Source organism: Protopterus annectens, chromosome 7.part1, assembly GCF_019279795.1.
Source record: "Protopterus annectens isolate FY-2018-M chromosome 7.part1, PAN1.0, whole genome shotgun sequence".
NCBI lineage: Eukaryota > Metazoa > Chordata > Ceratodontiformes > Protopteridae > Protopterus > Protopterus annectens.
Window position 1 is genome coordinate 158,698,525 of NC_056740.1, and position 25,956 is coordinate 158,724,480.

Here is a 25,956-nt window from a genome sequence, read left to right on the forward strand (position 1 = left end):
AGAATAGCACCGACTGACAAGATGTAAGCCAATACAGTGCGTGTTGTGTAATGGAAAGGATGTATATTACTGTGGCCAATAGCTGGTGGTGGAAGTGATGCCATAATGATGGACACATGGGTTCCAAAGCCCACCACTTGCAGGACACTCACATTAACATGTATTATAGCATGCTGAAATGCCATAGGTGTGTAATAGGCTTACCTGCAATCTGGCCCATTATATACCCCCCTAATGTTAGGCTGTATCCATATGTAGCACCTTTCTGTGTTGTAGCAAGGCAGAGCAGTGTAGTTGTGCAGGAAGGAGAGTTAGAGATTGTGGACCAGATGTCTGAATGTACCCCATATATAGATATGTATTTGTGTATATATATATATATATATATATATATATATATATATATATATATATATATATATATATACATGTATGTCTACAGATATACAGATACCCATATGTAGACATATATATATATATATATATATATATATATATATATATATAGATATATATATATATATAAACACATATATACAACATAGTATATATCTATACACACACACACACACACACACACACACACACACATATATATATATGCATATGTCTATATATATATATATATATATATATATATATATATATATATATATACACACATACACACACACACACACACACACACACACCTATATATGTATGTAAATACATGTCCACTATATTACCACCACAGTGCTGCATGCTATGTGTGAGGGAACAGCACACATAGCAATACACACAGATATATACAGATGTAAGGGTGTGCAACATGGATGGGTATGTCACATGTGAACCCCTTGTTGGGACCACATTGCCTTTGTCTGTGAAGTAGGGAATGGGAATATGGGAAAGGATGGCAGCTATATTTGTTGAGGTGGTTCGGGTTGGTAGATATAGAGGACAGCCTACAGGGCTGGTATATGACACATGTGGTGGGTAAACACCCTGGATGGTGTGTGTGGTCTCCAATGTGGAAGCCCCATGAGCCCCCATATGGAAACAATGGGAACAAGCCTCCCACCTATTGCTACTCACAACAGCAGTCCATAGCCCTGAAGGTGCCTGGCCTGGAGGCTGAGCAGAAGGAGCATGTGGACCATGTGAATGTGTACTGGGTGCCTCAAGGTGATGTAGCACATCCCACAAGTGTCTGTGGAGCCCCCTATGGAACAGATCCTGGACCTGACCTTGGGTTACAGGATCATGTCTGTGTGTGCCCCCAGGGGGGGAGAACATCCCCTGAGGTGGTTCCACCTGAAGGTAGTGCTGGACCAGTAGATGAGGAGGCCCCAGGGTCCCACATGTGATGTGAGCTGGTAACATAGCCAGATGAGGTTGGAGAGGTGGTTCTGTTAGCAACTATTCCCTGAACATGCTATTGTGTCACTGTTATAGAACATATGTGGGTAGTAATAGTCTACACAATCCCGGAACATGTCCAACAGCATGCATAGATAACCCTAATAACACAAAATGTCAGGTCTGCAGCAATCACATAGCAAGTGCACCACATGCATATATGGAACCAGAGAGGCCCTGAGCATGGCATGCAGGTAAAATAGTCTTTAACAGGCCAGCAGTGATAGTGTCCACAAAGGGAACATGGCTACCAAACACATACCACAAAGTGTGGTACAATACAATATTTGTCTCACTGGTAGGTAAGCTGTAGCCATACCTACTGAGTTGTGTGAACAGTTTGTTGTCACTGATATGGTGGGGGGGGTGATAGAGATGTGTATTAAGAACTTTGGTAACCTTGCTGTATGAGTTGCTCAGACCTGTTTCCATCTTTATGTCTTTCAGGCAAGATGTTCCATGGCCACCTACCTACATATTCCATGGCAGAAAACGAGGTTGTGTTGAACTACCTAATCCAGCACTATCCTGTCGTATTTGGCATGGCCACCCATAAGCAGCAGGAGTGGAACACCCTGTGAAACAATCTAGTCCACAGGGTCATTGATGTTGGCCTGCATAACCACAGTTATGAGCAGGTCCAGCATCATTTTTCTGACCTGCTTCGCAATGCCTGTCAGCATGCTGCTGCAGTCCGGGGGATCCCCTCACAACCGAAGGGGGGTCATGCCTTCCATCCCCCCGACACGTGTTGAAGAGCTCTTCCCTAGCCTCGTGGCACCTGCCCGTCCGCACACCCAACAACTGGCAGACACCATTGTGGAGGTGGGTGCTATCCACACACTGCTGAGGAGCGTGCAGGTAAGGCCACAGGGCACATCAGTAGACCACTGTTGCGTATACATCTGCATCTGTACAGGTAGATCATGTATATCTGACATGTCATATAGATAGTTTGTTGCTACATGGTAGTAATAAACAGATACACATAAGTGTTAGTATTGTGGACTTGCACTGTTGATGTACTGTAATGCTGCACCCACCCTGTAGCAATGCCACAGCTGTGGCCCTGACATTGCATGTTTCACACTCTTATGTAGGTCCCTCTGGTATACCACCAAGGCAGCAGCCTGTAGCTGGTGAGTATGGTTTATGATGATGCTTGCCAATACACCGGGCATGTAATGGCTATGGTATATTCTATGCACACATCTAACACACCTACCCATAATGCATTCTGCACATGTTCACGTATTATTGCTGTTAAATGCACTGTATCACAGTGGTGAACATGATGGGGTATTGGAAGGGTATGTCAGACACCTGCAAGATTACTAAAATCCTGTCATTGCAAAATGTGTCTACAGGGATTAACATAATGGTGGAACACATGGCCTACAGTAGGGACATGCATGAAACATCACCCTTATACAGTGCAACAACAGTGTATATACCAGTATTACAATGGCAACTGTTACAGATCTACACTATGGCATAACATATTACCGTGGTCCACATTATTAGCTGGGACTAGGCTGTAAAACGTGGTGTTCAGTGTATGGGACACTGCAAACTGACACATGTGTAGGCCATATTTGTCAAGCATCTGCAAAAAGGCTGAAGGTGGGGAGGGTGTGTCAGCATGACACACCAGTGCACTGCAGCAGGGATCCTAAGGATGCTAAGAATGGCTGTATCTGCACACAGTCAGGTTCAGGAACTGTGGCAGACATAACCCTACCCTCACAGCAATAGTGACGGCAGTGTGTGAACACCAAGGGATGTGCACATGAGTAGACCTTGCAATCATGCAGAGTTGGGGGACATGTGTAGGGCAGACTAACCATACACTGGCAAATGCAGATGGCCCATGCTAGTATACCCCTGCCAGGAATAGTGACTGCTGTAGTACACATAACAATAGGTGCAACAAACCGTCATGATAAGGGCATGCATACATATGCATACACGGAGTGTATGCATCACGGTCAGCATCCACACAACGAACACATTTCTTAGGCACTGCATGTGAATGTACAGGACATATGTCACATATCAGGTTCATGTACTGTTAATATATGTGGTGATGTGGTCCCATGGCAGGTCAAGGAAGAGTGCATCATATCAATAAAGGTGTGTACACTCCCCATAGCCATGGTATGGTCTGATGGTTGTCAGTGTAATAGTACTGGATTGGTCATACATGCTCCGCTGATGTTGAGATCTGTAAACCAGACATCAGGCATTCACAAATGACATCTGTTCACATATCATACCAGGTATGTGTCACTGAAAATCATAGGGGCTGTGAGCATTAGAGCAGACATAACTGACACAGTACTACACATTCAGCAATGGGTTTTACATCTGTGAGGTTTGGTGCACAGTACATGGCAGGGTGCAGAACAGGTGCACAGCAATACTGCGTACATGGGCACAGTGTGTTCCAGGGGAAGGGACATCACCTACTAACACAGCCCATGCATCACACACATGCATAATGTTACTAGCATGGATTGACTATAATTGCACTGCATGCTGTTGAGTACCATATGTAATGCATTCTGAGAGATATGGGTAATGGGTGGACTGTGTGTACTATCTTTGAGCAACCTCACCGGTAGGTGTGTGTGTGTGTGTGTGTGTCTGTGTGTGTGTGTGTGTGTGTGTGTGTGTGTGTGGGGGGGGGGGGTTATTTTGTCTGTACGTACAATCTGGTGGAGTGGAGGGAGGTTGATGCATGTAGGATGTGTGTGTGCACGTGCATGTGTTTGTGTGGGTGTCCATGTATGCACATGTGTGATTGTGAGGTTGTTCACACGGCAGTACTTCCCTTTGGGATCATGCAGTACATGGACATGGACTGACACATGACACACCAGGAATACTTGTCTGATATGTAATCACAGGACAGCTGATAGTATAATAAGGTCTGTAGCATGGAACATGCATTGGGAGGGAAATTAGACACCATGTATAGCCTTAATATCACAAAAAGCAGAGAGGTGAATGACAACCCATGTATGCAGCACTACAGATACATTGGGGAATTACTAGACAACACCAGGGAGTGCATCCATATATTACCGTTGTCACATGATAGGTTGCCTGAGCAGCAGATCTGGCATGTACTGAGTAATACTTACACATGACACTCCAGTGTGTAACATTATGGAATGAACATAGTAGCCCCTCACATATAGGGGCCATGCTCATGATGTCCGGACATACACAGGGTGAACACTGAATGACAGCAGTGAGGCCATGTAAACCCTACTCCACAAAGGTCAAGGAGGTAATGGAGTAACAGGTCTTGTGTTGTGATCACTCGTCTAGGCATTTAGAAGAATTATATGTTAATGACTGGTATTAATGAATGTATGTTACCAACTGTGATGCAGGATGTGGAACTTATGTGAAGAAATGTGGGACTGTCTGTAAAATCACAGACAGGTAGGTATTAAGGTGGAATGTGTGTGTGTGTGTGTGTGTGTGTGTGTGTGTGTGTGTGTGTGTGTGTGTGTGTGTGTGTGTGTACTGTTATGCACTGCTGTACAGGTCTTAAAGTGCATTTCTTGTTTCCCCCACAGGTGGCGAAGTGCATCAGGGTCCCTCCTGCATGCAATCTGATGTCAGTGTCTATACAGACACCGCAGATGATGATAGTACTGTTGAGGCACAGGCAGGGTTGTCAGGAGCCAAAACTGCACCATCGTTTGACATCCCCCATTTAACCACTCCAACCCCGCACACAGTTACAGTGCCTATACATACCCCATCACCAGTGGCCATAGCACTGGGACAGTTGGTGGTTGGTGGCAGTATACAGGAGAGTGTGGTGTCTATGCCTACTGTGTCTGGTCACAACAGGCATAGCCAGATGTCCATCAGGGCACCACATAGGCAGATGTACTGGGGTGCTTGGGGTAGGGGCGCTGGTCATCATGCCCCTGGCAGAAGCGCCACAACTGGTACCACCAGGTGCATGTTTCAGACTGTCATGGGGGTGCAGGCACATATGGAACTGTGCACCAGACAGGGCCTGAGGCTGCAGAGGGCTGCTCTCACATCTGCAAGTGACAACTTCCATGAAATGTCTGGTGCCTTCCGTGATTATACCGACGTCATGGATAGATGGTTAGGTGAGGTGGTGGGCCTCATCGACCGTGGTTTGTCCATGCTTGAACATGTGGTGGGAGTGCGGCGACGGCCACGTGGATGTAGGCCAGCAACATCAACAGCTGGCAGTCGATGTGGATGTGCTAGGACACCAAGGCGCTACTGTAGTGGCAGTACCAGCCCCAGCACTGAAGGGGGGATGCTGTCCACACCACACCACACTACAGCAGGCCACATGCACATGGCCATGGCCAGTCCCAGGAGGGACCAGGTTCCAGCGGACATCTGTCATCATCAGCACATCAAGGCCTGTACCTGGACATGTCCATGGAACCCCTGGCAGACACAGTCTGTGGGTTTGTGATCCGAGGCAGTGAACTGCACACTCTGCCAGGTATGGTCTGCAGCTGTCCAAAAAACATGTGTATAGGGCAGCCACATGCCAGAACTATGTGCATGCATACCCACACATTATACGAACACACCTAGGGCAACCCCATACCTACACACACCACATCACTGTGCCCATTTCAACTAATTACACCCCTCACCCACACACATGGTGTCAAACGTATGGCCCACCCTCGGTCTCTGGCAAACCAACAACACACCCTGTGTATATTATGATACCTGCGCCACATCCCTGCCATCCATAACATTGATGCAGGGACAGCCTAATATGGTTCTGATGCACATGGTGACTGTACTACAGTGTACCAATGTACTGCAGTGTAACATGTTGTCAGGAGTAATGTTTAATTCATACACGTCAGGTATTGTAGCTGTCCAGCAATGATGCATTATAGCTGTTAGTAACACTGGGCAATTGGGGCCTACATAATGTTATCCATTTGTGTCGTACATGTACATGTGTCAGCAGGAGGATGGTCTGCAGTCGTATTCCACAGGGGGTATGACACTGTAGTGACACCATGGCTGTGACATATCCAGGGTACAGTTGAACACGTCACAGGTTTGTATAACAGTTATTGCCTGTGCAACATGGACAGGTGACCTGCTGGGACATGTATAATCAGCAACCCAGTGTAGACTCACCCACATACATGCACGCTCTTACTTGGCAACACTGGGACTAGACCCCTACCTAGGTATGTAGTGCTACTGAAGTGTGTGGCTTTCATTGCACACACCACACAATGTTTAGGATGAGGTGTGTTCCAGGTTACATGTTACATGCAGAACATCCCCAGACATGTACAGTATGGTAATAGGGGATGTAATGGTTGTATAAGGACAATACATAGTGTGACATACCATCATATACACATTAATCGACACATAACAGTCAGACACACATCCGAGAGACCTGGGCCTATTGGTGCTAACTAACTTGCCAGTGTGTCCAATGTGTTACAGGTAGGCTGCACACAGCACATACATAACTGGGCCGGATTGTGGTATCAGTTACCTGTATGGTTGAGGGTGACAGTGGTCACCATACAGTGGTACATGGGCCATATACCGGGTGGACCGTGGTGTAATGACAGTGTACACAGCACCCACATCCCAAAGTGGATATTGTACTCAATGGAACCCATGATGACACTCTGACATACCTGCCATCACACATTGCCCACAAATGTGATATAACTAATTGTATATCCCAATAGAGGTACTACAGGGATATGCATCTAATGTACATGCCACAGGCATAGTAGGGTGTTGCATTGTTATGCCTCACCAATGGGCAGCAACAACATTATCCATACTATTGTGTGGCAATGCGTATTGTAATAGGAGTATGTGGCCTTGGAATGCTGTACCCTACAGATTTAGAGACATGCACACATACACACACTTGCCAGAACTCAATGGGTATCCCATGCCTATCGACCCATTTGTACAACACTGTTGTGCTGGTACTGCAAGGCTCATGTAGCCGTTAGGGAAAAGGAGTGTAACAGGGTACATGTAATGTCCGATACAACAGTATCCACATCTTACTATGCTGATGGGTGTTGCAGTGATTGTGAAGGCCATCATGGTATTACCAACTACAGGTGTACTAACACACAGACACTGCTATCCTCAGTAATGCACACTTACACATGTGTCAGTACTGGGGTGCATCGCTGCAGGTGATCATAGGTGTGTACCTGGCTATTGTCCATGGAGAGATGGGTTGTGTAGTGGATGTGTGTACAGTGGTATCATGCCACCTGCCATGTGCCAGCAGGCAATCTATCGACAGATACCACTGTGGTGACCCTCAAGGTGATAGTGACATGCATCAGCCAATCCTTTGGGTGCCTCCTGCGAATGGACACTGAGGTGATCCAGTTGACATGATTGCAACATGTCTTACAACACACGGTTAGTGTCTGTGATGGAGACCTGTGCGCAAGCATATTCTGTTGACTGTGGTAGTGTAGTGGAGGTACCCATGGCATGTGGTGCGTACAGGGTGAATTCTCCTATATGCGCCAGTTATAACACAGCTGGGCAGACATGTCAGCATCACTCAAGCATAGGTTGCCTGTACGTATCTAAGCTGGATACCTGCCATCTGCACATCTGTACAGGGACTGACAGACATCAGCTTGGCAAGTATCTATGCAGTAGGATGAATGTGTCGACAGACAGACATTTGACAACAATATGTATGCTGTTAATACATGCTGGAAGCCCTCACTGACATGTGCTGTACAGACGGTAGTCTACAGTTACATTCCACATGTCAGATCATTATCCAGTAGGGGGATATATACTGTGACAAAGCTCACATACCAGGAACACAACAGTGAGGCTTCAGAGACCAACTATGCCTGCAGGTGTGCTTATTGTCAGTACTAAATTTAGCACTCTAGTCTTGCATGGGAAAGCACGAAAACAAGGCACTGAAAGACACCCACTGGTAATCCTAAAACACCAAGATGCAGGAATCACGAACCAGATGCTGAGTAAAAGATTTTTTAATAAAAACAGCTCCACTAGTTTAACATAGAAAATGACAAACACTCCAAGCATATAAAGTCAAGCGCTTTCACCCGGGCTCTCCCAGGCTTTTTCAAGACATTTTTACTTTGGGTGATGGGTCTTTTTATATTACCCTTATTCAACCCAAATATTTTAATTGACAATCAATTAAACTGGATTGCTTCATATTCATTTTTTAAAGGAGTATCAACCCTTTACTTCTCGTTTACACATTAATTACATTGTAATATATTAAATTCCCTATTACTTTATTAATGTCTTAACCAAATGTTATTCACATTACACTAAAATTGTTAAACATATACAAAACACTTGCTGCTTAAAACTTTAAATAAAATCTTCATATATATGCTGTACAGCCACTTGCAACCAAACCTAGTTGTTTTAACTACCAAGTGGCTTCCACCATACTTTGAAACTTTTTAAAAACTTGTATAACAAGTATTTGTTTGACAACGTGTAGTACATTCTTATTACACAGTCTTTGTCAACTAAAAAGTTGGCACCTACCTATTTGTTTCTATGACTGCATATAGCTCTGTTTACTATTCTAATTCTTAAAAAACTTTCTTTTAACATCTCTCAACTTATATGCTGCTATTATTGTACTAATATCTCTTGTAATCCTATTGGCACCCCGTGTCATTTGTTCTCAAACTATCCTTGCCTTAATGCATAACTAACTATTCTATTCATTACCCTATGATCATTCTCTTTTTTTATTTTATTTTACAATTTTGCCCTTCTCATTTTCAATAAACTGCTGATACTAATGGCTCCATTGAGGCCAGGAAACTTTGCTGCTTCTAGTCTCACTTGCCAAAGCAGCTCTTTGTATTCCAAAGATGTTTCCCAATCCCCCCCTCTAGGGCTGACATGAACCTGCTCAAGTACCATGAATTTTAAATTCATGCTTGCACATGTTAGTGAATGTTTGAAGAACGCATTAGTGTCCTTTTTCCTACTAATTTCATAGAGGTGTTCGTACACTCTTTTGGCTAATGTCCTCTCTGTTTTTCCGACATAGAAACATTGGCACTGCTGACATAACCCTAAATATACTACCCCCTTAGCTTTGCAGTTAAAATATCCTGGGGATCTTAAGTATCTTCTCCTTGAATTCAAATATAAGCCATTTTTGTCTATCATGTTTGGGCACTGTTTACAAGTGTTGCATCTAAATGTCCCATTCTTACTGTTTCTTCCCTCTTTCTTCTTTTCATGATTTGCCTCTAATAATTCCTTTAAGTTTTTATTTCTCCTTCTAACTGCTTGGGGTTTGTCGCCTAATGTCCTCTTAAGTTCTTCATTTATAGTTATAATTGGCCAATATTTATTGATAATCCTTTCTACTGACCAACTTTCATTACAATTAGTGTGCACAAACAAGCACCCTTGCTTTTTCATTTCATCCTCCTTTTTACTGTTGTTGTCCCTTCGCTCTTCTCCTAATAAAGGGTAATATTTTTCTTTTCTTTGACTTTTGATCTCAGTTGTTATTTCATCTATTAATTTTGTAGGATACCCTTTCTCTTCGAACAACATCTTCAAAAATAAGCATTCTTCATTAAATAACACCTCCTCACTACACATTCTTGCCGCCCTAATAATCTGTCCTTTGATGACTCCCTTTTTTTGAAATAGGGGGTGGCTGCTGTTAAAATGGAGAAACATGTTTGAGTAACTCCTTTTTCTGTGTATGCAAGACATAAAGCAACCTTTCTCTGTATTTTTACATAGGTCTACATCTAGGTATTGTAACCTATCAGTACAAATATTACAAGTGAATTTTAAAAATTCTGTACTGCCATTGATATATTCAATAAATTGCTCCAACTTTTCCATACTACCCTTCCATAGTATACATATATCGTCCAGGTAGCGTTGGTAATGTGTAAGATGTTCAGCCCACTGTGTGCTAAATATAAATTTAGATTCCCAGTAACTCAGGACAATGTTGGCATATGCGGAGGCACAAGGGGTCCCCATTGCCACCCCTTTCTTTTGCCGAAATAATTCCCCACAGAAATACACAAAATTGTTTTTCAAGATAACTTCCATAAATTCTACTACCAATGCAATCATTTTGCCTCCCAAATTCGAATGTTTTGCCAGCATTTCATTAAACCATGTCAAACCAGTCTCATGTGGTATGCTTGGGAATAACTCAACCACATCCACTGTTACCATGTAGTTGGTTTCCTGATACAATTCCTTTTTTATACTCCTTAGAAACTCCCATGAATCTTTACATAGACCTTTTAAGGATGTAGTGAGTTTCTTTAATATTGCATCTATAAACTTCCCAAGTGGTTCGGTAATCCCTTTTGCCCCTGCTACAATCGGTCTAAATGTCAATGGCTGTAGCCCTTTATGTACTTTCGGGATACCGAACACGATGGGGGTGACTGGTTTAGGCACTAGAAGGTAGTTATAAAGTCCCTCATTAATCGCTCCTTGGTACAAATTGTCTTCCAGTTTGTATTTAATCTTAGCATAGGCAATGTTCTTCTCATTTACTGACACCTGATTGTATTGTTCAATGTCATGTAAATGTGTATAAAGTGAAGCCTCATAGTCATGTTGGTACATCAGGACTACTCCCCCCCCTTTATCTGTTTTCATAACTCGAACTCCCTCACTATTTAATTTTTTAATCAATTTATATGATGCCTCAGGGAAATTAGTATTTTTTGACATGTCTTTGACTTTTATATTTCTTATTTCATCCTCAACCATGTCTTCAAATGTTTTTAAAATAGGGTGTAATGGGGGATTCCATGTACTTCTCCTATAAAGTTTTTCTTTGTCACTTGAATTTTGCTTCAACATTGCTGTTACATTTAACTGCCTTGTGAAAAGTTTAAGATCTAAAATTGTTTGCAATATATCAATGGAGCCTTGTGGGACAAAATGAAGTCCTTTAGTAAAGACTTCAAAAAATAAATCATTAACTTCAACCTCTGTGTAGTTATATATAGAAAAGTTTCCTTTTTTAACAACTAAACAACCTTCGTTGTGATGTTCTTCTCTTTCTATGGTGGTGTCATGGGGCTCTATAATTATGGTATCCTCAAAGGGTTCCACCTCCTGTTGTAATTGCTCGCTTGTCTGTCCCTCTGCCTCCTTTGGCCAAACTGAAAATCCTGCTGCCCTGTTCTATTTTGGTTTAATTGCTGGTTAGATTTCTGTGCCAACCGTTCACTCCTCCTTGGGCCCTGCTCGTCTGAACCTTCATAAAACACATTGTCCTGTTCCTTTTCAACATAATAACTGTTAGTGTTCTGGTCCCTTGCCCATTTGTTTCTTCCATAACTCTTGTATGCATGCCCTGCACTATACTCCTGTAAATCTCGTTCCAGCTTTTTAACTTTTCTATTGACAATTCTAACACAGTGACTGTCAATTTCTTTAAATGTGTTGTCATAGTCTTTCTTAATGCCATTAAACATTGCATCCTTGACAATAATATTGTTTAAGTCATTCACTTCCATTAACAATGCTGAAGCCTTAGCTTCGTAATCTTTAATCATTAAATTCAACATTTCAAGCCCTGTTCTATTGAAAAGGGCCGTGAGTTCCTTAAACAATTCACTTCCCGGCTGGGCATTGTTAGGGAATTTAGCAATACGTAGTCCCTTAGGGACTCTTTTTACTCTAACACATTCCACTAAATAATCTATTTCCAACTTAGTTGCTTTATATGAATACAATTTATCATTAAAATCTTTTAACTTCATTTCTAAGTTGTTGTCTGCATTATCACAGGTTTGTGTCATACCTTGTCCAAAAGAAAAACATTTAGATGTCCATTTGTTAAAATTAAAGTCTTTATCCATCCCCGTTCCGTTGTGTTGGTTGCCGCCTCTCTTGCTCCTCACTTGCTGCGTGTTTTCAGCATTAACATTCACGATACCTCCTGTTCCATTATCGTCAAGAAAATGTGTTGTGGGTCTACTTGGCCCGATGTTAACATTTGCCAACAACTGTTCTTGGTTGGCCGGTATCTCCTTACCGCTCTGTGAATTGGCGTTCGATAACAGTCCCGATAGCTGGGAAAGCAGGCACATAACCTGCTTGAATTCTCGTCGCGTAACTGGCGCGTCATCCGCTCCTTCCTCCGAATCTACCAGGATTGCTGGTGTATTGCAAAACTCTGCACTCGTCGTTCGTTCCGCCATGGATCTTGTAACTGCAACAACTTTTAAACCACGAAACAAGGCACTGAAAGACACCCACTGGTAATCCTAAAACACCAAGATGCAGGAATCACGAACCAGATGCTGAGTAAAAGATTTTTTAATAAAAACAGCTCCACTAGTTTAACATAGAAAATGACAAACACTCCAAGCATATAAAGTCAAGCGCTTTCACCCGGGCTCTCCCAGGCTTTTTCAAGACATTTTTACTTTGGGTGATGGGTCTTTTTATATTACCCTTATTCAACCCAAATATTTTAATTGACAATCAATTAAACTGGATTGCTTCATATTCATTTTTTAAAGGAGTATCAACCCTTTACTTCTCGTTTACACATTAATTACATTGTAATATATTAAATTCCCTATTACTTTATTAATGTCTTAACCAAATGTTATTCACATTACACTAAAATTGTTAAACATATACAAAACACTTGCTGCTTAAAACTTTAAATAAAATCTTCATATATATGCTGTACAGCCACTTGCAACCAAACCTAGTTGTTTTAACTACCAAGTGGCTTCCACCATACTTTGAAACTTTTTAAAAACTTGTATAACAAGTATTTGTTTGACAACGTGTAGTACATTCTTATTACACAGTCTTTGTCAACTAAAAGTTGGCACCTACCTATTTGTTTCTATGACTGCATATAGCTCTGTTTACTATTCTAATTCTTAAAAAACTTTCTTTTAACATCTCTCAACTTATATGCTGCTATTATTGTACTAATATCTCTTGTAATCCTATTGGCACCCCGTGTCATTTGTTCTCAAACTGTCCTTGCCTTAATGCATAACTAACTATTCTATTCATTACCCTATGATCATTCTCTTTTTTTATTTTATTTTACAATTTTGCCCTTCTCATTTTCAATAAACTGCTGATACTAATGGCTCCATTGAGGCCAGGAAACTTTGCTGCTTCTAGTCTCACTTGCCAAAGCAGCTCTTTGTATTCCAAAGATGTTTCCCAATCCCCCCCTCTAGGGCTGACATGAACCTGCTCAAGTACCATGAATTTTAAATTCATGCTTGCACATGTTAGTGAATGTTTGAAGAACGCATTAGTGTCCTTTTTCCTACTAATTTCATAGAGGTGTTCGTACACTCTTTTGGCTAATGTCCTCTCTGTTTTTCCGACATAGAAACATTGGCACTGCTGACATAACCCTAAATATACTACCCCCTTAGCTTTGCAGTTAAAATATCCTGGGGATCTTAAGTATCTTCTCCTTGAATTCAAATATAAGCCATTTTTGTCTATCATGTTTGGGCACTGTTTACAAGTGTTGCATCTAAATGTCCCATTCTTACTGTTTCTTCCCTCTTTCTTCTTTTCATGATTTGCCTCTAATAATTGCATGGGAAAGCACTGTCAATAGTAGTACCACCATGATGCACTACATGCCAGTGTGACAGCACATAACCTGGGTTACTGCCCTTGTATGTAACACATTCACATGGATAACAGTGCTGTACAGGTCTTATATACTTGTGTGTCCCACACATGATACTCATAGGTTCATAAGTAGGTACTAGGCTATCGGCCCTGGGGCCTATACAAGCCCAGCAAAAAAGGTACCCTGGCTTTTGCCACCCAAGAAAATGATTTTCCTGTGCCACTGTCGAGCAGAGCCATAGAGGTGATCCCTGGGGTGAATTTCCTATTTCCCATCCAGTCATCAAGATTTTTCTTGAAGAGTGCTAATGAGCAGCTTTGTTTGATATAGATAGGTAGTTTACTCCAGAGTATGGGAAGTCTCTGGGACAGGAATCTATCCCTCTGGCATGTTCTGTTTATTGTGGTGACAAGGTTTAGGTCCCTAGAGCGTGTAGCTCGGAGGGACTGGGATTTCTTTAAGTGGAGCATGTCCAACAGCTCTGGGTTTTACGTAGCTTTGTATGTTAGGCAGAGATCACCTCTGAGTAGGTGATATAAGCACACCTCTTGCTACTGTAATGACAACACATAGAAGCATGTATTGTACATGGCATTACATACACTTATTACAGATGTCATTACCCTGCTATGTTATCAGACTGGGATGTGAGCACTGGTTAATATGGCTGAGCCATGCTTAGTAGGTGTCAGCATTGCTGCAATTTAACAGATAAGTAGATTTGCGCACTGGTAAGTGAAGCCTACATGGTGTAAGTGCCTGTATGTTTAACTGTAGCTTAGCACTGCTTACCTTCATGCAAACCCACCCAAACGTGCTTAAAGCTGCTCAAAACTGCCTTAACCACTCTGTATCTGACAGCCTTTGTTCTGCCCAGCAACAAAATACACAGCCCTTACACCCAGCACCCTGTACACTATTGTCACAACAGTTAACCACTATGCCATGACAGCTGTGAAGACAGTTGAAGTTTTTCCAATATATCTGTCACTACACATATTTAATAGTATTGAACAATTGCTATGACTTTCACAATTGTGTAGTACCTGTTATTGATATTACTGTTGCATCACATATGTTGTTATATCTAAATACACACATATCAGATACATATGGTGAGATACATCTGGGAAGGTATACACAGCCGTGATGTTTACATATTACAGAAATATGGATATATACATATGTTGATATATATCTCCATGTACATAAACATATATATTCATACATATGTATGTCTACACATCTGTATAGTGCATCCTATATATGGCCATTTGTAGATTTCTTCGTATATACACACACACACACACACACACACACACATATATATATATATATATATATATATATATATATATATATATTATATAAATAGATATAGATTTTATATATATATATATATATATATATATATATATATATATATATATATATAAATAGATAGATATAGATTTTATATATATATATATATATATATATATATATATATAAATAGATAGATATAGATTTTATATATATATATGTGTATGCACATCCTATGTGTACAGATATACCTAATTATGTTGATATATATGTAGATATCTATAACTATATGTGCATACATATCCAATCAGATATACCTTTTTATGTCAATATATATGTAGATATCCATAACTATATGTGCATATGTATCTATATCTCTATATATGTGTAGACATATATTGCTGTGTATATGTATATATTTGAGTGTTTATATGTATATACATATATATATATATATATATATATATATATATATATATATATATATATATATATATATATATATGTATATATGTATAGATATATATATATATATATATATATATATATATATATATATATATATATATATATATATACATATACATATATACACATATATGTTTACCATATGTCTAGAACATGGAATGGAGTCCTACCTCAGCACCAATAGTCCCAACCTCTTAGTGCAAGGGGTTGTCATGTATGTATTGCAGGTATATATGTAGACTGTTGCTACTGTAACAGAGGTTGTCTTAAACAACATGTGTGTGGGAGGTTACATATGCTTTTGACATGTGCGTCATTGGCTACTGACAGACATCCTACTGACAGACATCCTACTGACAGACATCCTAAGGACATCATAGTACAGTACCACTGCTAGAACAGTAATAATCCTGTGGACTACAGCAGAGATATGACCAATATATGTGGACAGTCTGGCACTCTGTGGTCAGTCCATAGGTGTACACAAATTGCCTTCATGCGAGACATGTGGACCACACTGAATAATGTGGATGTTAATAGCCATGTACATGGGTATATCATGTACATACTGGACTACATATGCCCACACAGTTTATGGATTCACACAGGCCACTCTCTCCTGACATATAATACCTGGTGGTGCTGAAGTCACATGGTCACATACTACCCAGTAGTTAGTAACATACATCTGTACAGAATCCCACTGCTTTATCAGAAATACACAACAGTTATGGTGGCCTGGCAGCAGTATGTCTTGCAAAAAACTGGACATAACAGCACAATGGGTACTTACACTAGGCTGCTAGGAAGGTCATAAAGCACTGTGCAAACTACAAGCAGACTGCCACAACACTGGACTACATTTTGTATGGGGGAATACACACGTACCTGCAATTATAGCAGGCTCTACACGCATGTCACAGCACAGAGTAACAGACACCTGTGAGAAAGTGCATACCCACAACCAATGTGAACACAGGCACAGCCACATATGTTACGCAAGCTTAATATGACACTATATGGACTGCCTGATAAACACCATCCTCATATGTGCACTCACACACTAACCCTACATACACTGGGTCATGACACAGTGTGGTCCGATGCCTGTCTGTGGTATGGGACACGTATGTGTCTGGCCTTACAGGCATGTGAGCCAATAGGGTACCATACACTCCAGCAGCATGTAACATCAGATAGAACAGGACCAAGAACAATGGTATCTACCACAGTCTGTGCACAGCCCAAGGTACTTATGCATAATACACATACTGTCAACAATCACCATATGTACACAGACTCAGTACTGTACACACAACCACAGAATGCCCAAGTTATGTCCTCAGAAACAACCCCTACTATACATAACATGTCTAGCAGTCTGATATCTGACTGGCTTGTTAGCAGGTATGATGCCAATAAATAATGGTGTACAGTACATATGCACGTCTTACTGCATGACATATGTACAAAGGTTGACAGACTTGTGGCTGGAGCTACAAACACTGGCCTAATATTGGCATGTTGCTGTGATAACTTCATACATTTACTGTCATACCAGGGTTTGTTGTGACATATGTCCTATGAGGGATATAAAGTCAGTAACTCCCATGACCATCACCATGTACTGACTTCAATCCTTACACTATGCTTCTGCAGTTCTCAGATAGGTGTGCTGTGATTAACACAAGAAACAAAAGGCTCCACACACTGCCCAGTCTGCAGATATCCCTACAGATGGGAGTTTCCTCAAACACATAACACTGTCATGACAAGTATTAAATCATGTAGACCAGCCATATCTACACACACCCTGTTAAACCGACATTACTCCAAATGCAGAAGAGCAACACTTACAATCTGAGTCATGTCTGGCACATCTCCATCCTGTCTGTTGGTCTGTTTCCACAGTGTATGTTGTTAGAGGTAAATCCCAATACTATCTGTGATGCTGTTTGCCAAACACCAAATTTAAGTTCTGCTAACAGTGAATGAAAAGCCCCAACACCAACATGATGTTCCTAGATATTGGAGTGTGTTCCCATGCAAATGGCTATGGGAATGTTACCACAGCTGTTCCACATGCAATCAGCTAGAGGGGGACTGCAATTTGTGCAGAGGCCATCAGCTGATCATGAGCTTCACTTACAAAACACAAGCTGCTGCCTAAGCAAAGCAGCGTACTTCTCCACATCCACCAGAGAGGGAGTGAGAGCGACAGACAGAGACAAAGTAAGTCAGGGAGTGGGTGGGAGAGTAAAACCTAAGCATGTTTGTCATACACCTACCAGTACAGGGTTTCAAACCCCTGACTGACTATGTATTGCTATCACATGTCTATGCAGTTATTGCATGCACCACATAGCTTACATGTTAGGTAACTCTCCAAAGGTATATCCCATGGTGAGTGACATCTGCAACAGTGATACAGTAGCGATAAGGTAGGTGTAGTACACGTGCCGGTCCAAATGAACAGGTGTCAGGTATTCCCTAGTGTCAGTGGCATCTGTCCATACAGGGCATGTGTTTAAGGCATGGTATGTCCTTTGTGGGTCACATTTGATGACACCACAGTTGTTGCAGGCGTCCAGTGGGGAATATAGTGAAGGTGCACTGTCTGCAATTATGTGCCTATTGTAGTGATGGGACAGGGTGCCATGCCCTCTGTAGTCCACTGCAATCACACAATGGTTACTATCTGTGGGCAATATGCAGGGTACTACCAACATAGCAGTTGTTGCATAGGCAAGTGTGTTTGTGTATGAGACATGGGTTGAGAGTGTTCTCTGGGTAATACAAGGGTTTCTTACTTTGTTTGCCAGGCCTTGATGTCACATGTACAGGTATGGATTGGCACCCCCAGCCTCTCAGCTATTGGACATCTGTTATCCTTGTAAGGTAGACATTGTGACATATAATAGGCCCACCATATAAGAATTTTGCAAAACCCACTCCACAATGAGTCCAGTTGTTACACACTCACAGCCACCTCCCCACAGGATACGAATGACAAACACAGACACACACAGTTGCCATGTCTGGGATTAGAATTCCAACCTAACTAGTTTATCACACTACAGCATTACGCAGTTATAGGACGCACCACAGAAATTGGCGGTTGGAGAGAAGTCTTCCAGCTTAATTTTGTTTCTTAGAACTAGCCAGTTTTTTAGTTTCAGCACTCAAATCTGTTTCTTTGAACTCAGTACTTGTTCCGAACTCATTGTAAGCACTAAATAAGCTACAAATTACTACAGCACTCAACTTTCCTCACTTGTCTAGAGGAAAGCAGTTTTTAGTACTTAATAAATAAGCACCTATCCAGGCATGTCTAAGGGTCAGCTCCCGGTGTTTTCTCATGTCTACCTGATGAATCTGGGCATCTTGGGGCAATGCAGAAATTTACTTATGTACACAGACAACCCTGTCCTCCTATCACCCAACACTACAACCTATGAGAAATGCACCTATATAGTCAATCTGGAAGGAAAGCTCTTTTCACCCAAGACTGGACTAGACAGTCAAGAGGAGAAGGTAAACACTTGCACCACACTACATTCATCAGATAGTCCCTCAAAACTTACACCACCAAAACACACACCTACATTCATGGAGGCTCTCAATAAAAAACTGCCAAAGTAACAGGGACCTCCAAAGCAGAAATGCAAGCAAACTCCACCCCCCAACACAACCCAAATGACACATAGCCCACAATCTCAGTGTGCCACTCAACCACAGCCCATAAGGCATAACAACGTACCCAACACTCTAGTCATAGGTGACTCTATAGTCAGGCACACTGATGTTCCACTCAACAGGCTAAACAAGGAGAAAGCTACTGTCAGCTGCCTGTCGGGTGCCAGGATCCACCACATAATGCACTCACTCAGGTCAGTCCACAACAAGTACAAATATAACTCTGTCATTGTCCATGTTGGTGTGAATGACCTGAGACATACCTCCCTGGACTACATGAAAAGAGAGATGGAGGAGCTCTCCGATCTTGTAGCCCAGGCAGGTATGACCCTAGCCCTGAGTAGCATCCTGTCATCACCCAGAATGATACCACAGTACAAGGACAAAATGATTGACTTCAACAATTGGCTAAGCTTCTGGTGTCATTCTAAGAGGATCCAATATTTGTCTGCCTGGGATGACATGATCGACAGACCACGATGCTTTGCCAGAGATGGCCTGCACCTGTTGCCCTTGGGATTCCAGATACTGGCTAAGGCTCTTGCCACCCCTATAGTGCCCTTTTTAGGCAAGGTTCAAATGACAAATTCACCACCATAACAGATACAAGCAAGCAAAATCTGAGGATAATGCTACTCAATCCTAGAAGTCTAAACCTCAAAATGCACTCACTCGAGGCACTCCTTAAAATGGAGAACATCGACATCTGTGCAGTGACAGAGACCTGGTTCAAAGCTCCAGAGAGCACCCCTGCATTACCAGGCTATAATTCATACCACACCTTTTGACTACCTAACCCAGACCGAAGCACTAAAGGTGGAGGCGTGTCCGTATTCGTTAAGGATATCCACACCTCCAGGCTAGTTACACAGCATAATGCATCCGAGATTATCCATGTGCAACTAACTCTGGGCAAGGCCATAATCCAAATTGTAGCTTGCTACAGACCCCCCACCATGCCCCAGGATTCTCACTCATTTCTTGATACACTGGAAAATATTAGGGTACAACACAACAAATTTCAACTATCCCACCATTAACTGGGAAAACTGCTCATGTCCCAACTCTTTTGCTCAACATTTTCTGGAATTCATAAATTCCAATGCCTTGGATCAACTTATTCACACCCCCACGAGGGGCAGCAATATCCTAGACCTGGTCATTACCAACATGGGCAACTGGTGTTCCACACCAGAGGTCAGTTCCTCGTTGGTCAGATCCGACCACAAGCTAATCACCCTAGACATCCACATCCAGCCCCCACCCCCCATTAGGGAAAACCACTGTAAAAAAACTTCTCAAAAGCCAACTTCACACTTCTTAAGACAGAAGTGGCAAACTTCATGACACCCATGCAGACAGACAATACAGGTACGACTGCTGAATCCTGCACAAATGCACTTTATAAGCACTTACAGGAGTGCATGAATTGTACTATCCCTAACAGAACCAAGATGCTCTCCTCCAAAAAAAGGAAGCCAATCTGGTGGTCCTCTGCCATAAACAAAATCTACAACAGAAGAAAGAAACTTGCAAAAAAGAGTAAAATCCCATGACTGGAGGAGCTCCCTGGTCAGCCTCAGTAAGAAGCTAAGATCCCTCATAAAATCCTCCAAAGTTAATTACGAAAACAAAATTGCCACTGACTCTAAAGGCAACCACAAAGCATTCTGTAGCTATGTCATGAATCTCAATGGCAGCACTCAGATCTGCTCTGAGTTACAGCACACTGGCGCTAAATATACAGAACCTACTGATATTGCCAACATCCTGGCAGATAGGTTCAGTGCTAACTTTACCCACCCCCCCCCACCCCCTAGAAGGCCCATCTCTATACCGGAAGAATGCAAAGTTCCTGTAATCATGGCTGCACAGGTAAAAAAAACACTCTCCAAAGCCAAGAACACAGCATCCATGGGACCTGACAATATCCCAGGCTGCATTCTACATGAACTACAGAACAAACTGGCACCCCACCTAAGTACCATGTTCAATCATAGCCTCACCTCAGGCTTTGTGCCCACTGAATGGTGCACCATGATGGTTATCCCACTCTACAAAGGGGGAGCCACGATGGACCCCAGGAACTACCACCCCATTAGCCTGATGAGCCTGGTCTGCAAGACCATGGAACGTATCATCATGGAACTCATAAACAAAGACATTGGTAATCTCCAAACTCTGGACCCCACCCAGTTCGGGTTTGTAAAAAACAAATCATGTCTCCTAAACCTAATAGACTTCTTTGAGGCAGTCACCAAAGCCATAGATGTGGGTAAAGTGGTTCACACAGCCTATCTAGATCTTGCCAAGGCTTTCGACACCATCCCCCACTCTGGAATTATAGATAAACTCACTAAACTAGGTATAAATCCCTATGTCTCAAGATGGGTTGCCAACTGGCTCACGGACAGGACCCACACTGTGAAAGTAGCAGACTCCAAATCCGACTTCAGACCAGTGACAAGTGGAGTACCACAGGGTTCAGTCCTGGGTCCTCTCCTGTTTGGTATCTACTTCTCTGAAGTACAGGCCAACACAGAATGTCTTTGGCTAATGAAGTTCTCAGATGACTGCAAACTGGGAGCCATAATTGAAACTCCTAATGATGTGGATATCCTACAAAAGGGCCTCACTGAGACGGATGTCTGGTGTCAAAGCCATGGCCTGAAACTCAATGCCAAAAAGTGCATTGTCATCCTCTTTGGTAAAAACTCTGTACCCATGAACTACCACATAGGTGGTAGTCTACTTAACACCAAAAGTGTGATAAGAGACCTTGGGACACAGGTGGACAGTAGTCTCTCCTTTGATAATCACATCACCACAGTGGTCAGGAAATCCTTCTACTTGGCACACCTCATCACAAAAGGTTTCTCATCCAGATAAAAAGAGGTCATTGTTCCCCTCTATTCATCACTCATTAGACCCATTATAGAATACAGTGCCCCTTTTGGTATGTACCTCACAAGACATCTACAACAACTGGAGAGGCCACAGAGACACCTCACAAAGAGGATTACTGGCCTCAAACAGATGCCCTACGCAGACCATCTCAAAAAACTCCAGCTTTACTCCATCGCATATCACCTACTCAGAGGCGATCTCTGCCTAACATACAAAGCTATGTCAAACCCAGAGCTGTTGGACATGCTCCACTTAAAGAAATCCCAATCCCTCTGAACTACATGCTGTAGGGACCTAAACCTTGTCACCACAATAAACAGAACATGCTGGAGGGATAGATTCCTGTCCCAGAGACTTCTCATACTCTGGAACAGACTACCTATCTGTGTCAAACAGAGCTCCTCATTAGCACTTTTCAAGAAAAATCTTGATGATTGGATGGGAAATAGGAAATCCACCCCGGGGATCACTTCTGTGGCTCTGCTCGACAGGGGCACAGGAAAATCATTTTCTTGTGTGGCGAAAGCCAGGGTACCTTTTTGGGTAGGCTTATATAGGCCCTAGGGTCAATAGCCTAGTACCTACCTATGAACCTATGAACCTATGGACTACTTTTTCCCCAAAGGTGTATTTCGCTGGGAATGACATCAGCAGGCTTGGCAAAGAAGGTTGTAGTGAGTGTGAATGGTCTCAAAAGCAATGCTCCCCGAGTCCCTACACAAACACTTGCCATGTCTTGGAATAAAACTTTTACCGAACTACTGTAGAACACTACAGCAGTACACGGTTATAAGAAGCACCACAGATATTACTGAAGTTCTCTTTCCCCAAAGTTGTATGTCACTGTGAATGACATCAGCAGGCTTGTGAAAGAAGGGCAATGGAGGTTGTAGTGAGTGTGAATGGCCTCAAAAGCATTGCTCCCTACACAGAAAAACAAACACACACACACAAACCATGCATGAGAATAAAACCCCTATTGAATTACTATTTCACACTACAGCATTACACTGATGTAGGACGCACCCCAGAGGTTACTGGAGTTCTCCTTCCCCAAAGGTGTATTTCACTGGGAATGACATCAGATGGCTTGCCAAAGAATGGCAATTGAGGTTGCAGTGAGTGTGAATGGCCTCAAAAGCATTGCTCCCTACACAGACAAACACACACACACAGCCACACTTACCATGCATGGGAATAGAACCCCTACTGAATTACTATTTCACACTACAGCATTACACTGTTGTAGGACGCACCACAGAGATTATTGGGGTTTGCCTTCCCCAAAGGTGTATTTCACTGGGAATGACATCAGCTGGCTTACCATAGAACGTCAATGGAGGTTGTAGTGAGTGTGAATGGCCTCAAAAGCATTGCTCCCTATACAGACACACACACACACACACACACACACACACACACACACACACACACACACACACACACACATCCACACTTGCACATGTCTGGGAATAGAACCCCTACTGCGCTACTATATCACACTACAGCATTACACTGTTGTAAGACACACCACAGAGATTACTGGAGTACTCATTCCCCAAAGGTGTATTTCACTGGGAATGACATCAGCAGGCTTTCCAAAGAAGGGCAATGGAGGTTGTAGTGACTGTGAATGGCCTCAAAAGTATTGCTGCCTACACAGATAAACAAACACACACACTTGCCATGTCTGGGATTAGAACACCTACCTAACTAGTTTATCACACTACAGTATTACACAGTTATAGGATGCACCACAGAGCTGATTGAGTTACTTGTTCCACAAAGGTGCATTTCAAAGTGAATGACATCAGCAGGCTTGCCAAAGTAGGGCATTAGAATTGTAGTGAGTGTGACTAGCCTAAAAAGCATTGCTTCCTACACAGACAGACATGCACACACACACAATTGCTACGTGTTTGATTAGAATTTCTATCTTACTAGGTTATCACACTACAGCATTACACAGTTCCAGGATGTGCCACAGAGATTATTGAGCTAGCTGTTTCCCAAAGATGTATTTCAAAGTGCATGACATCAGCAGGCTTGCCAAAGTAGGGCATTTGAATTGTAGTGAGTGTGACTAGCCTAAAAAGCATTGCTCCCTACACAGACAGAAACACACTCACATAATTGCCATGCCTGGGATTATAACTGCTTTCTAACTAGTTTATTACACTATAGCATGACACAGTTATAGGACACGCCACAGAGATTATTGGGCTACTCTTTCCCCAAAGGTGTATTTCGAAGTGAATGACATCAGCAGGCTTGCCAAGGTAGGGCTTTTGAATTGTAGTGGATGTGACTAGCTTGAAAAGCATTGCTCCCTACACAGACAAGCGCACAGTTGCCATGTCTGGGATTAGAACTCCAACCTAGCTTGTATATCACACTATAGTATTACACAGTTATAAGACACACCACAGAGATTATTGGGCTAGCCCTTCCCCAAAGGTGTATTTCACAGTGACTGACATCAGCAGGCTTGCCATAGCAAGGCTATAGGGAGGGCAGTGTGTGTGCATGGGCCATAACCCATTCATCTAGAGGTAGACACACCACACTCAGGCACACACAGATTTATATTCTGCAGGTATGTGTATACAACTGTTAGATGACTACTGCCTTGTGCAGTCATGTTGCACAGTTAGCACTAGCACCACAGAGTCTATAATGCTGAGTGATACCAGTGGCTAATTTCTATGGTGAGTGACATTTACACATCATGTGGTTGTAACCATTTGGCTGTGTGCTGGGTGGGACAGGCCCCATGACAGATGGCTCTTTATCACTGTCACTCTCTTCCACACATCTATGTATGTGTACTTTTGACATATTATAGTGTGTTGTCCCTGGATATTTGTGTGTATTCCTATCCAATGTGTGTGCAAAGCATGACTGGTGCATACTGAGGAGTGTATGCACTAACATCTGCAACTGTCAGATATGTATGGTCCACTGTTGTTGTCTGACATTGCCTTCATTTCTCTAAGTGTGGGAGCATGCCCAGTATGCCCTTCTGTATTGAATGTGTGGATCCATTCCAGGTAGATTGTACTCCACTGCAGACTTTTGTGTTTTACACCTACAGCTAGCAAACTGTTTCTGCAGGATATCTGTAGAACTGTTGGCAATATGGGGTCAAATTGGGCAAGGGATAGTGGGTGCTGTAGATAATTATGTCTGTGCTGCTTCTGCTACATGGTACTGGTGTTAGCAGAGATATTCAGACATATGTAGTGTTATACACTGTGATGTTTTATGTCCTCAAGTACTGTCAGGTAGAGATTTTTGCTTGCAGTGATGTCCTGGGGAACACAGGGTGAATGTAGCTGTGTCCAGTATTGTGGTCAAATGCCTACATATTCCTGAAAATGAATGCCATTCTGGAGGGGGAGCTGCAGACACTTGCTGCTGGGTCTGTGTAACCAGTTCAGTACCTTGGTACAGTGGTGGCAGAGGATCCCATACTTGTACATCCATTGACGTGACAATAT